At 39.8% G+C, this 15,124-nt stretch overlaps 1 long non-coding RNA gene across 1 annotated transcript in view; it reads left to right on the top strand.

The window, feature by feature from the left end:
• Positions 1 to 1,452: 1,452 nt before the first annotated feature.
• Positions 1,453 to 15,124, top strand: part of LOC118496716 — a 335,683-nt gene continuing 322,011 nt past the window's right edge. Inside the window, exon 1 of the long non-coding RNA XR_004899272.1 lies at positions 1,453 to 1,978. This is a non-coding gene — a long non-coding RNA (uncharacterized LOC118496716). The remainder of the gene's footprint in view (positions 1,979 to 15,124) is intronic.

Genomic DNA, 15,124 nt, shown 5'->3' with positions numbered 1-15,124 from the left:
CACTGAAGTTCACCTCATACTTTAAGTTAAGCCCTGACAATTATATTGGCCTTCTTATTTATGTAACCTCATTTAAAATTCTATGAATTAAAGTTATTTACAAATTTGGAAAGGCAAGGTAGTTGTTTTTTCTAGACTATGGAAGTGATTTTTCCTATGTCAGTACTTGGCCTTTTCATGGAATGTTATTAGAAGCATAAGTACCCCTATGTAGACATTCTTGCATTGACTGGGGATATTTTTAAAATAAATTTTATTAAAGTATTGGTGATCATGGTAGTACAATGCTGAGGATTTACTTCCATTTCTTTGAGTGTTTAGTGGTTTAAAGATTTTCCCCCTCTTTAATGGAAAATCACTCAGTAAAATTGCGGAAAAGTGATTATTTATATGAGTCATATTTTTATGGAAACTGTTTTTCACTTCCCTGCATTTTTAGAACTGTTTTCTTGAAAAAGAATATTCTATTAATATTTATAATTAGATATCACACAAAGCAGATGCTAAATCTTATGCTATAAATTTATGGGTACAATTACATAAAGAAGATTATATACTGTTTGGCATAACGTTCTTTCTGGGAGCTGTAGCACAAAGGACATTCTCCATGAAGATACCCATTCTTTTTTTGAGTAGATGGAAATAGGCAGATGGTGATTAACCACGATTACTTTTAACTATTATTATCCGGAACACAAGTACTTAAGTGGATAGAGAAGCAACTCAGTGAATACTTGATTGACTTTTTTCTCTTTGACCCACATCTCAGTTCACCCAAGTCATACGTTTATCTCTATTCGTACCTTGACGCCACATGGATTCTTCCTATTTTCAGACTGTATGAATGAGCCTGGCTTCCAAATGCACTTGGAGTGGATAGTGGGAAGTTTGCTGAGGTCAGAAAACAGGACAAAAAGGGATTTGTTTTTCTGATTACCTTTAGGATAATATCAAGGGGAATCGGTGGAAGATATATTGTGTAATCTAAGCCGCACATCCTTCTAAGAGCTGCCGCTGCCGCTGTATACATGGAGAAACTGACGCTCTGAGGAATAACTGAAAGTAGTGGTACTGGGTTTAACGTCCGTCCTTCTGAGTCTCGATTCTTTCCCCCACCCTGTCTCTGCTCTGGCGATTACTTCTTCAAAAATTCTACTAGGAGCCCTGAGGATGAAGAGGAGAGGACAGCAAACCCTCTGCACGCCAACACGATCTCCTGGGATAAAAAGTGTTATGAGCTCCTCATTCCCTCTCTTAAAAAGTCAAGGTTAGGAACCACGGCTGTCAGGAGGGAAGAAGAAGGTTTAATTCCCCGGAGAAGCTGCTCAGGGGAACGGATGGGGCACGCCCACTAATGGGTGGCCACCTCTCGGTTCCATCCTAGGCTTACGGTGCTTTCGGTGTGAGTGCACTTGCCACCGCGAAGGCTGAGGCGACACAACCCGCAGGCCAGGAGCACGCTCCGGGTGACGCGGGCTCCTCCCGGTGGCCTCGGCGCACGTGTTTGGGTCAAGGCCAGGGCTAGTGACCCTGCCGTAGTAGCTGGGGCGGGTGGAAACGACTGGTTCACCGCGCTGCCGCCGCCCTCCCGCCCGCTCCGGTGGTTGGGCGGAGGAAGCGCGGGACTCCTCCTCCCCGCCGTATTAACATGCACCCAGAGGCGGGTGACCGGCCCAGCTTCGCCGCCCCAACCCGCTGCGTCCCGGCGCTCCGTCTCCGCGCCAGCGGCGAGAGCTGCGCTCCAGCCGCCGCGATCCCGAGGACACGGCCTCTTCGGCACATCCAACCCCTGGGAGTCGGCAGCCTCAGCGGCGGGAGCGGCCGCAGCCGCCTCGGCTCTTCTACCGAGTCCTTCCCCTCACCCTGCTGAAAGCCTGTCCCAACCACGGAGACACCTCTTTCGTCCTCCTTCCGAGGCTCCTGGGACCGAGGGACAGACGTAGGGAGGTCCGGGTCCCGGACGTCAGGCAGCGGCAAGGTAACGACCGGCTGCACCGCGGGGGCTGGGGTGTGCGCGCGTGGCAGCAGCCGCCGGAACCCAGGACGCGGCCACCACCGCGGTCACAGCGCGCAGGGTGTCCCTTGCCCGACGCGAGGTTGCCGCCTCTCTTGCCCGCGGAGGGACTACGGGCTGGGTTCCTGGCCTTCCTCCCTCGCAAGGGAGACCACTTACATTTCGTCTGCGGGAGCACTGCCGGCCGCTGAGGACCCAAGGAACTCTGGGGCCGGCGCGCCCCTCTGGAGGCTTGCGGTCCTCGCCTTTCACCCGGGGCCGGGGAAGGGACGGATTTCTAATTGCGACAGGGTCCTGGAAGGGGGAGGGGAGAAGAACACCACTCCTGGGGATCTCCAAGAACCAAATTCACACCTCCCCAGGTCCCCAACCCCTAATGCACCTTGCAGGGGAAGAGGGGGCTGCTCACTGCAGGGGATTTCATGACTCCTGGGTCGTTTCCAAAGCAAGTTGTTGCACTTGCTTTTTAGGTGACATTTTGGCATTGGTTGCGGAGAGAGCCTCCTCCGTGTGTGTATGCGCGCGCGCAAGAGAGAGAGAGAGAGAAAGCCAGAGCAACAGAGGCACAAAGAGAGACAGAGGCACAGGGTGAGACCGAGATACAGCGAGACACGCGCGCGCATACACACAAACACACACACACGCCGGGGTCCTAGCGGGAGGCTACTGGAGAGTCGTCCCGGGCCGCAGCCCAGGCCAGTTGCGGGTGAATAGCGTGGCGAGCGAGCGGTGAGACCCAGTATTCAGCGAGTAGAATGAGTGAGGCTGGAGCCGAGACCAAACCGAGACCTCTCCTTGGGCCCCGGGAGAGATAACAGATTGCACTTTCATTGAGGGGCGGCTGCAGCTGCGGAAGAGACCCTCCCTGGGCCGCGAGGGGATGAAGACCCCGCATTCAGGACTCAAGCTGGTTTGCTCGTTGGGCACGGCGAGCTGCCTCTGCTTCGCTGGGTGGCCCCCAGTGGGGCGGGGGGCGTGGGAAGGGGAAGCCCGCTGCTGGGGTGCTCAAGACACTGAATGCCTTTGCCTGAGCTCCCACCCCGGCTTTCGGGTTCGCCTCCCTCTTGTCCACAACGCTGCGAAATTTTCTGACAGGAGAAAGGCTGTCGGAGGGGCAGGGACTTGAGGTGGAGAGACAGTCGGGACAGGAATGCCAGTGGGTGAGACGTTATTTCTTTTATGGACTCAGGAAAGACTGTACACTCCTGACACAGTGAGCCTGGCTCGGGTGCGGGAGAGATCGATGCTCCCCTGTCTCACCCGCCAATGGCACGCGAAGTTAGGGAATTACAAAATGAAAGACATATAATAAAAGTATCAGTTAAAGACACATCATCAGCTTTCGTGGTCTTTACAAAAGACTTTGTAAAGTGCTGTTGGAACAATATGAGTTGTAGTCAGACCCTGGGATGAGGAATGTTTAGAACTGGGAAAGTGATTTTCCGACTGAATGGGAACATCTAAATTATTTTTACCAGAAAGGTGCTAACTGCCTTTTGTTTGTTATTTATGGGAGAATTTCAGTTGCAGGAAACAATTTTCTACTGGCCTAATTTTGCATATGTAGCAATAGTGTTAATCCCAACTTGAAAAAATGTCATGAAGGCAAGAGTACCCTGTTGTAAGTAGCCTGATTTATGGAATGTCAAAAGGATAAAGTTTTCTTTGCTTAAATTTTTAAAAAGGAAGGAAATTCAAAGCCCTAAGGAGATGTTGAGTATAGTTATGCAAAATGTGTGAAACTTAATGTTTAGGTTATAAAAGAAAGCCATCCTTGGTTTAGAAAATTCATATTCTGTCATGAAATAGGAAAATTCATGGAAATCTGGTGTCAATTGTTTTCTTATTAATTTGCTTAGTATTTACTAGTTCAGTTTAAACTTGGTTGTAAGGAAGCCACTGCCCTGAAATAGTCCTAGTTTCAGATCTAAAGTTCCTATTTTTTTAAAAAATTGCCTCATTGAGGAGAAACTATAGTTATTTTATATGAGAAAAACAACTTGAATGCGTTCACAAATATGGGATTTAAAAAATTTACATCTCTCTACATCACACAAGAAAAATTGTACTCTAGGGGGAATAATACATATATGAGTTTTCTTTATGGGATATTTTTATAGTGTAGCATATTTAATTTCTTACTCATTATAATTTTGTTCTGCCAGGATGAAAATCTTGATAAACCGTATTAGTGTTGAAATCAAGACCTTTTGCTCAAAATATTATGGAGCCCATGTAGAGAAATAGCCTAAAATGAAGTGCTGTTCTACTTTCTAATTCCTCTTAAGCTGAAGTGTCCTACTGAATTACACTTGGAAATACAAATAACCATCTAGACTGATAATTTTTAAATATAAAATTAAATCTGGGAAGAGGAGAACTGAAGTTTTACTATCTACTCATTCAGCCTATTTAGTAGCATAGTAATAGTTCAGCTACGACTTGATTGAGACATGTACCGTGTTCTGTAATTAGTAACTTCTCTGGAAACAAGAAATTCAGCATTCTGACTTTAATTCTGCATTTCAAATACAGAAAAAAAAATAGTAAAATGCTAAGTATGCATTTTTATAGTGACATTTCTATGACAGATTCAAATTTACATTATGGTGCCTTCTTGGTCATTCCCACACATGGTTCCACCCTTTATCAGAGCAACTCTGCTCCATGCCAAAGGATCTTTTTCTCATGGGAAACATTCAATTGGAAGACTTCTATGAAGATTTCATTAATATAGAAGCCACATTTGCCTCTCCTTGTTTAACTTAAGGAAATGATGTACTTCTGAGTTTTTTATTTTCTTTCTTTTTCCTTTGGTAATTTTTTTCCTGCTAAAGGAACACAATTAAACAGGAAGGCTGAGAGGACTTTTGAAAAATCTAAACACTTTTTTCCAGTCCTTACCTCCCACACTTAAGTCTCATGCCTTATGCCTGTGGTATGTTGTTCTCTTTGTGCATTTTTATTTTAAAATACAATCAAAAGAAAGCCCTTTGCTAACATTCTAAAAATCTTTGTTCTGCTGAAACACTTGGAGGTTCAAAAACACCCCAAATCTTAAGCTGCCTCTTTTAGTTCCAGAAGATGTAAGGGCTTTAAATTCTCCATTTCTGGGGAAAAAAGGGGGGGATAATTTTAGTGGTCTCTAAAACAATAGATAAATAAATAAATAAACAAATAAATAAATATCATGGGGCATTTGCAGTGTGTTACTGTCCAATGAAGTTGATTGTCCCTGGATATGTGGTCCATCAAGAATTTCTAAAGATGTTGTCCCTAGGAAGGTCTAAACACTTTTCTGCCACAGAGGAAGCTTTAGAACTAATCTTCAGTCATTTAACTTATTAAAACATTCACTGACAACTCATTGTATGAGATACCAGGCAACTAGTTCTTACTAGTTCTTTTTCTTCTAACACATAACTATTTAGCACATATATCTATATCTATATACCTATATATTTATATACATATATATATATACCAAATCACAGCATTACAGCATTTGTATATATTCATTTTATATATATATATATATATATATATATATATATATATATGGTCTGTCCAGAAGATATCCAGCCATGTTATATGAAAAATAGAGATATTTATTGCAGAAAATATAAGCTACAAGAAGCATTGTGCATAGGACAAAGATGCTTCAGTCCCCTTCAAAGTGGGGTACCTTGGGACGTCACACAGCTCTCCCAATAGCCATCAGCTGCCCCATTGTATTTTGCTGAATGTTATCAACAGCCTGAAATCTCTTCCCTTTCAAAGGTGATTTTAGTTTTGGGAAAAGCCATATGTCAGTCCCAGAGTGCCAAATCTAGGCTTTAGGGGGACTGAGTTACCTGAGTGATTTGATGTTTCACAAAAAAAACTCTGTATGAGACATGATGCATAAGGGGGCATGTTGTCCTGATGAAGCTGCCAATCACCAGTTACCCATAGCTGTGGCCTTCTGAATCATCCGAATAGTTCCTGTGGAGGAATGTTCACAGTTAATGAAAAATCTGATGCAGATTCAGTGGTGTACTTGCTCAGTCATTTTGAATATTATGGCCACACAGTACACATGCTTACTCAATGGCTTCTATGGACCCCACTGACTAGTACAGTGAAGTTGTCATTATTCACACATGCGCATTCCAGTCCACTCTCCTTGGCTGCCAGATTACATCAATGTCATGCAAACCGTTTTCATTATATTAACAATGGCTGGACTTTTTCAGGACAGACTCTATCTATCTATCTATCTATCTATCTATCTTTTATTTTGTAACCCTGCAATACACACACTTGCAGAGCAAAATATGGGGTTGAGAGCAGGAAAAATGAGATGTGGCTATAAGAAGACTAAAATGATGAATGATTTCTTTTTGAGGTCTTGTCTTCCCTACTGTGATGGCATAGAGGTCAGTATTGCCTATGAGATATGTTGACCCACCAATTTTATATTCTTCACCGTAGCAAATGGTAGGGGTCAGTCAACTGGTGTGTAAGTGAGAAACTAGAGATATTCTCTGTCTTTATTGGCTTAAGATTTCTCCTGCTTGGTGTTTATTGTTTTCTCCTTCTTGTAGGAATTAGTGATTATTAGGTAAAAAGTGACATCCCACTTCATATGACCACATCACTCACAGGAAGCAAGCCCCCTGGATATACAGCCATAGATCTTTGGCCCAGAATCTTAGGAACCTTAGGCCTTTTCTTGGGCAGATGAGAACCAACACAGCTAGGCTATGATCGCCCCACTTGGGGTTGTTGTGAATTAGATAGCAATGCTCTGGGACTGCTGTGAAGATGCAAACTCAGTCCTGGTAATTGCCTGAAACTAAACTGTTAATTTTCATATTCACTTATCATAGTTTGCTCATCTGTTGTCATTGACAATTTCTTTATCTTCTCTTAATGTTTCCTTACCAGATTTGTAAGCAACAACATAAAAGCAAGCATAGAGAGTGTGATTTGGCAGTGTGTTAACTATCCAGCCCTGCCAGTTTTTTTTTTAGTATTCAGCAGATTGGAGGTCTTGTTGAAGCCATGGATAAGCATTTACGAGAGTAGGATTTGTGCTGGGACTTCCTTATCTCCCTAGCTTATGCATCCCAATCTGCACCGGGAGGACTCAGAGACATTTAAATGGCTCCCTCAGGCGGCTTGTGGGAAGGTCTCTCTCTCTCTCTGGGCATGTTTCCAGCTGACACGATTTTGGTTAATTTGAAAACATCTGCTAGAGTAACTTCCTTTTTAATTCTACTACTGGAGAATGGCTATGAGTATATGATAGGACAGGCATTAACCCTCACTCTAACCTCATGATTATAACCTTTCCCAGGGGACCCTTTCTTTCTTGGTTTCAATTTCAGTGGAAATGCAGTGTGAAGTGTATTTCTGGACTAGAAATTTCCCTGCTAGATATCACTAAGATTTCTTTACAAAACGCATGCTGTAGTTTCAGAAGAAAATGGCATTCTGATCTTGTCTCAGACTTTGCAAACACTATTCTTTGATATGATTCATGATGCTACTTGAGCAGAAAAACAAGGCACATTTACTGCCTTCAAAGTTCTTTTCCCAGATGTGCACCCAGAAGGCAAAGGAACAATTTTCGTTCTTTCTTTCAAACAGGGAGGCACTTTTCCACTTAGAGGTTGAAATAGGCAGCAGAGAAACCTTGAAGCCAGAACACATTTAGATGTTTATTGTGTGAACCCTGGCCTAGGCAATTTAGATGAGACTTAGTAGAATCTATAGCTTCTATGCAGATGGATATCTTTCCCCTCCCCTCCCTTGAACACTGTTTCTCACATTATTTCTATTTTCCTAAGCCTCAGCTGAAAAGTCATTCAGACAGTAAAGCCCACCAACTGAATGCAGTTTTAGTGCTTTATACTTTTTTTGGTGATCCTTTTGTAGTAAATAATGAGTTGACTTTTGTGATCCTCCAATCGACTGCCTTCCCCACTAAACTGTAGTCTATGAAATCAAGAACAAAATATAGCATGTTCACCAATATCAGCAATGTTTAGCACGGCACCTGGTGCTTAAGCAAACATTGGTTGAGTGAATGAATGATGAACAAATGAGACAATGGTCTGGTTCTGTAAGGACCATAACTCCAAGTGTAATGTTACCTGGTTTTGCATGGCCCTCTTTGCAGTCTCAAACTCTACGTTCTTTGGTCTTAAGCATATTCTGATAATAACCTATAGACACAGGGATGAAATAAATAAGGATAATAAAGCACAAAAAGTCTCTTGTCTCTTCCTTTTTCTACTCCTTACTCTAACACATTACTAGTTTAACCACCCCACTGCTGACTTTCACCCTATATGACTGAGCATTCCTTCAAATCTGACACATATTTGTATTTTGGTTTTGTATTTTATTTTTGTTTATGTGCCTTTCTACCTCCATGAGACCATAAGCTCAAGGAGTAACAGAGATGGTGGCTAGAATAGGGTTTGCACATGCAAAGGCACAACTGTTCATTGAAGAATGAAAGATCACAGGGATGAGACACAAGTATAGTGGGATAGACGGAGATGGCTACAACTGACTTTCTTGTTTGAGGCTGATTTCTGTACAGGTACTAGTTAGAAGCTATGTACGGTGGCTTTTATTCATAGGGAATATTAGAACCTACCATTTAAAATTGAATGGGATAATAGCCTTCTAGGTATTTCTATGATTTTTTATACAGATTTCTGGCCAGGCATGTAATACATTCTATCATATTCTATGCTTTTGAGGTATTTGAATGATGTGGTGAAGTTGGCTAGCTTCATGGATATGCTAACCTGCCACTGAGCAGTTTGCTTTGGATGACAGATCCACTCTTCAGCTGTACATGATCTGTAAGGAAAGGAAAGACTCAGCATGGACAGAGCCTGCGTTTTTACAAACGATGATGTGCGATAATTTCTCAGCTGCCTTTCTTTAATGGACAATTTAAAATATATCTATATCACTATATCTCTTCCTCTATCCTTCTCTATCTCTATCTATCTGCTTTTGACGTGAGAGTGTACATGGAAAACCCTATAGGTTCCACCAAAAAACTACTCAACCTAATAAATGAATTCATTAAAACAGTAGGATACAAAGTCATTATTTAGAAATCAAAGGCATTTTCGTACACCAACAATGAAATACCAAATACAGAGACTATGAAAAAAGTCACATTTACTATAGCAACAAGAAAAATAAAGTACATAGGCATAAACTTAACTAAGGAGGTAAAAGACCTGTTCTCGGAGAACTACCAAACACTGAAGAAAAAAATTAAGGAAGATACAAATAAATGGAAGCATATATCATGTTCATGGATTAGAAGAATTAACATTATTAAAATGTCTGTCCTACCCAGAGTACTCTACAGATTCAACTGAATCCCTATTAAAATACCAGTGGCATATTTCACAAATCTAAGGACAAATATTTCAAAAAATTATATGGAATCATAAATGACCCGAATAGCTGCTGCAATTTTGAGAAAGAACAAAGTAGGAGGGATCACAATACCTGACACTAAACTGTACTACATGGCCACTGTAATCAAAATAGCCTGGTACTGGCATAAAAACAGGCACATGGACCAATGGAACACAACAGAGAGCCCAGAAATAAGCCCAAGTCTCTATGGTTAATTAATATTTGACAAAGGAGGCAGCAACAAAAATGGAATAAAAATAGCCTCTTCAACAAATGGTGTTGGGAGAACTGGACAGCCACGTGCAAAAAAAGGAAACTCGAACACCAACTTACACCATATATAAAAATAAATTCAAGGTGGATAAAAGACTTAAATATAAACTGTGACACCATTAAAGTCCTAGAAGAGAACATAGGTAGGAAAATCTCAGATATTTCACGCAGAAACTTTTTTACTGACTTGTCTCCTAGAGCAAGGGACATAAAGGAAAGAATAGACAAATGGGACCTCATCAAAATAAAAAGCTTTTGCACAGCTAAAGAAAACTGTATCAAAATAAAAAGAGAACCAACTGTATGGGAAAACATATTTGCCAATGATACCTCAGACAAGAGTTTAATCTCCAAAATATATAAAGAACTTACACAACTCCACTCTAAGAAGACAAGCAACCCAATTAAAAAATGGGCAAAGGACTTGAGCAGACACTTCTCCAAGGAGGACATACAGAAGATCCAAAGACACATGAAACAATGTTCAATATTGCTAGCTATCAGAGAGATGCAAGTTAAAACCACAATGAGATACCACTTCACACCAGTCAGAATGGCCATCATAAACAAAGCAACAAACAACAAGTGTTGGAGAGGTTATGGAGAAAAGGGGACCCTAGTGCACTGTTGGTGTGACTGCAGACTGGTACAACCGCTATGGAAAGCAGTATGGAACTTCCTCAGAAAACTAAAAATGGATCTGCCTTTTGACCCAGCAATTCCACTGCTGGGACTATATCCTAAGAACACTAAAACACCAATACAAAAGAACCTTTGCACCCCAATGTTCATAGCAGCACAATTTACAATAGCTAGGTGCTAGAAGCAACCTAGATGCCCATCAGTAAATGAATGGACCAAAAAACTATAGTACATTTATACAATGGAATTCTATGCAGCAGAAAGAAAGAAGGAGCCCCTACCCTTTGCAACAGCATGGATGGAGCTGGAAAGCTTTATGCTAAGCAAAACAAGCCAGGCAGTGAACGACAAATACCATATGATCTCACCTTTAAGAGGATCCTAAACAACAAAACAAAGAAACAAGCAAAATATAACCAAAAACACTGAAATGGGAGACAGACTGAGAGTGACCACAGGAGAGAGAAGAGGGAATTTCAGGGGAGAATGGGAAGGGTTTACAGGAACAAATTTAAAGGACACATGGACAAAAGCTAGGGGGAGGGTGGTAATGCGAGGGAAGTGGGGAGGGTTGGGTGGGTGGGCTGGAATGGGACTAAAAAAGAGAAAACTGTACTTGAACAATGATTAAAATAAAATAAAAAAACAAAACAGTAGGATACAAAGTCAGTATTTAGAAATCAAAGGCATTTTTGTACACCAACAATGAAATACCAAATACAGAGACTATGAAAAAAGTCACATTTACTATAGCAACAAGAAAAATAAAGTACATAGGCATAAACTTAACCAAGGAGGTAAAAGACGTATTCTCAGAGAACTACCGAACACTGAAGAAAAAAATTAAGGAAGATACAAATAAATGGAAGCATATATCATGTTCATGGATTAGAAGAACTAACATTATTAAAATGTCTGTCCTACCCAGAGTACTCTACAGATCAACTGAATCCCTATTAAAATACCAGTGTCATATTTCACAGATCTAAGGACAAATATTTCAAAAATTTATATGGAACCAAAAATGACCCTGAATAGTCTTGGCAATCTTGAGAAAGAAGAACAAAGTAGAAGGGATCACAATACCTGATATGAAACTACATTGCCATGCTACTGTAATCAGAACAGCCTACTATTGGCATAAGAACAGGCAAATACATCAATGAAACAGAATATTGAGCCCAGAAGTTAACCCATGTCTCTATGGTCCATTAATATTTGGCAAAGGGAGGAGGAGCAAAAAACAGGGTAACAATAGCCTCTTCAATAAATGCTGTTGGAAGATCTGGACAAATACATACAAAAACCTGAAAGTAGGCCACCAACTTATACCATACACCAGAATAAACTTGAGATGGATAAAAGACTTAAAGATAAGTTGTGATACCATAAAGTCCTTCAGGAAAACATAAGCAATATAATTTCAGATATCCCTTGCAGCAATATTTTCACCAATATCTCTCCTAGAGCAAGGAAGATAAAAAATAAACAAATGGGACTCTATCAAAGTAAAAAGCTTCTGTGCAGCTAAAGAAACACTCATCGAAATGAAAGAGTTCCAAGTGTATGGGAAAACATTTTTGCCAATAATATCTTGGACAAGGTTTTGATCTCCAAAATATATAAAAACTCACACAATTCAACACCAGGCAAACAATCCAAATAAAAAATGAGCAAAGGACCTCAACAGACACTCTCCAAGAAGGACATAGTACAGAGGTCCCACAGGCATATGAAAGGATACTCAACATCATTAGCCATCAGAGATATGCAAATTAAAACCACAAAAAGATAGCACTGCACACTGATCAGAATGGCCATCATTAACAATTCAACAAACAACAAGTGCTGGTGAGGATGTGAAGAAAAGGGAACCCTAATGCATATCTGTGATGTTAGTGGGAATGCACACCAGAATAGCCACTATGGAAAACAGTATGGAATTTCCTAAAAAAAAAAAAAAGCTAAAAATGAAACTGCCTCTTGACCCAGAGATTCCACTGCTGGGATTATACCCTAAGAATCCTGAAACACCAATTCAAAAGAACCTGTGCATCCCAATGTCTACGGCAGCAGAATTTACAATAGCCAAGTGCCGGAAGCAGCCTAAGTGCCTATCAATAGATGAGTGGATCAAAAAAATATGTTACATTTACACAATGGAATTCTACACAGCAGAGAGGAAGAAGGTGTTCCTACCCTTTGCAACAGCATGGATGGAACTGGAGAGTATTATGCTAAGTGAAGTAAGCCAAGCAGTGAAAGACAAATACCACATAATCTCACCTGTAAGAGGAATCTAATGAACAAAATAAACTAACAAACAAAATAGAGCCATGGACATGGAAATATGGAACAGACTGACAGTGATCGGAGGGGAGAGGGGAGGCTGATCATTGTGGAAAGAAGGGAAAGGGACTAGTTAAAGAACGTGACCCATGGACATGGACAACAGTGTAGGGACTGACTGTGGGAGCAGAAGTGCACTGGGTGGAAGAGGGCAAAGGGGGGAAATTGGGACAACTGTAATAGAGCAACAATAAGATATTTTTAAAAATAAATTAAAAAATATTATCTGCTTTAGGAATCCTAAGGGATCTAGATGACAGTTGTTAGATATTTGGCATGTATATAGTCTTTGCAAGTATCAGCAAATGAAAAACATCGATAATCTCCCTGGTGAGTCATTAGAGTGAAGAATACAGAAGTGCAAAACATAATTCAAATCCTTGAGAAGTTTAACATTTAATGCAGAGGATAAGATTAAGGCATAATTTTAAGAAGTAATTTTTTTAAATGTGTTGCAAAGTAAAACTAAGTGCTCAAATATCTGGGGCTAATCTTAATTTTTTTAGGATTTTATGTAGGGGCAGAACTTAACAAAGAATGGAGTCATTGTGGAATTCTTCCTAAAGAGGAAGGTTAAGTTGGACTAGTGTGGGTGGGTAAGAGTTAAAGCGAAAAGAAAGTGTGGCTTTTCAGATAACGCAAAACATTGTTTACAAAGATATGGAGATGCAAACCAACTTGACCTATTCCTAGTTCAGGGAGATGGTATTCTGCTCTAGTTCCTCTAGTTAATTTTAATTAATCTTGGGGATGAATTTGTTTGAGAAGGATGCAGATATACTATGGAGGGTTTTAATGACTATATAAGAATGTTCAGAGTGGATAGAAACATTGAAGAATTTTGAATAGATAGTAGCATGAAGAAGTTGTTTCTTGAAGTGCTGTAGGTAGATCAGCCTACTACTACTAGACTGGGACAGAGAGGAGCATTAGGAGGCCATTGCACTATCTGAGGCATAAATGATGAGAACCAGGTTTAGGTAAGTAGAAATGGGAGAAGAGAAGATATGAAATATTTTGAAAAATTTTGCCCTATATCTGTATCACAAACTATCTTTCAGTTCTTTATTCTTAATTAAAAATTACTGTGAAATATTTCAGTAACAACAAAAATTTAAATAATATTATAATAAACACATTTGTAGCCACCTCCAGATTATGAAATAAGTGTGAATTAAGAGTGTATACTGTTAATATTCCCAGTGTCCTCTCTCTCCAAGCATGTCTCCCCTCAGTGGTACCAATGTTGTACATACTGAATATTTGTGTATCATTTCCATGTATTTCCTATGCTTTGCTATGCATGTATATGTACTTATGCAATATAGCTTCAGTTTCCTTTTTTCTGTTTTTAAATTCTGTATGAATATTAGCATGTTCTTTGTAGTCTTTTCACCTTACTTTAATTGATTAGCATTTTGTTCATTCATGTAGATTTTATTTACTCATTTTTACTGCTATATGGTATTCTACTGAATAATATATCATTATTAATGTCTCAGTCTTTTGTTGATGAACATTCAGGGTATTTTCCAGCAAGGCTGCTATGAACATTCATATATATACTTCCTTCTGCTAACAAAGATGATTCTTTCCTTAGGGCTATCTCTTTCACAGTGGAATTGTGTATGCTAACATTTAACAGATAATGCCAAGTTACCAAAAAGGGTTGCACCTCTTTATACTCCCACCAACAATCTATGAAAGCTCCTTTTGTTCCATATCCTTGCCAACAATCAATGATACATTTTATTTTTTCCAATTTTATGGATGTGAAATGATATCTCCTTGTAGTTTTAATATGTTGTTCACTGACTGCTAGTAATGTTGACCAGTGTTTCCTATCTTGATTAATATTCAGGTTTCTGTGGGATGCTTAATTTTATATGCTGTCCACTTTCCTACTTTTTAAAAAACACTCTGATTTCTCAGAGCTATTTGTATATTCTGGATACCAGAGTCTTTCTGTAATATGCATTTCAATTATCTTCTCTGAACTGGTTGCTTGTCTTTTCATTTTTATGATATCTTTGGGTGAAAAGATTATTTTTAAAATAAAAAATTGATACATTTTTCTTATTTATTTATTATAAGACATAATTGACATATCTTATAAAAATGCATTTCTGATTCTTCTCTTTATGGCATTGATAACTTATCTTATTTAAGAAATCTTTTCAAATTCTGAAGTGATAAATGCATCATCCTTTCACATCTCATAAACTAAGTTTTATTTTTACATTTAATTCTTTAACACTTTCATATTGATGGTTATTTTATAAAGCCTTTAATTACATTGCAAATTTGAGCAAAACCCCTAACTTCTCTTGGTCTTAATTTCTTTCACATTAAGTTAGAGTTTGCAGGAGTTGTACTCTAAGAATTCTGCTGCAGCAGCTCTGCTTC

Source organism: Phyllostomus discolor, chromosome 9 (genome assembly GCF_004126475.2).
Source record: "Phyllostomus discolor isolate MPI-MPIP mPhyDis1 chromosome 9, mPhyDis1.pri.v3, whole genome shotgun sequence".
Taxonomy (NCBI): Eukaryota; Metazoa; Chordata; class Mammalia; order Chiroptera; family Phyllostomidae; genus Phyllostomus; species Phyllostomus discolor.
Note: the sequence above shows the minus strand (reverse complement) of the source record. Positions and strands in the feature narration are given on the sequence as shown.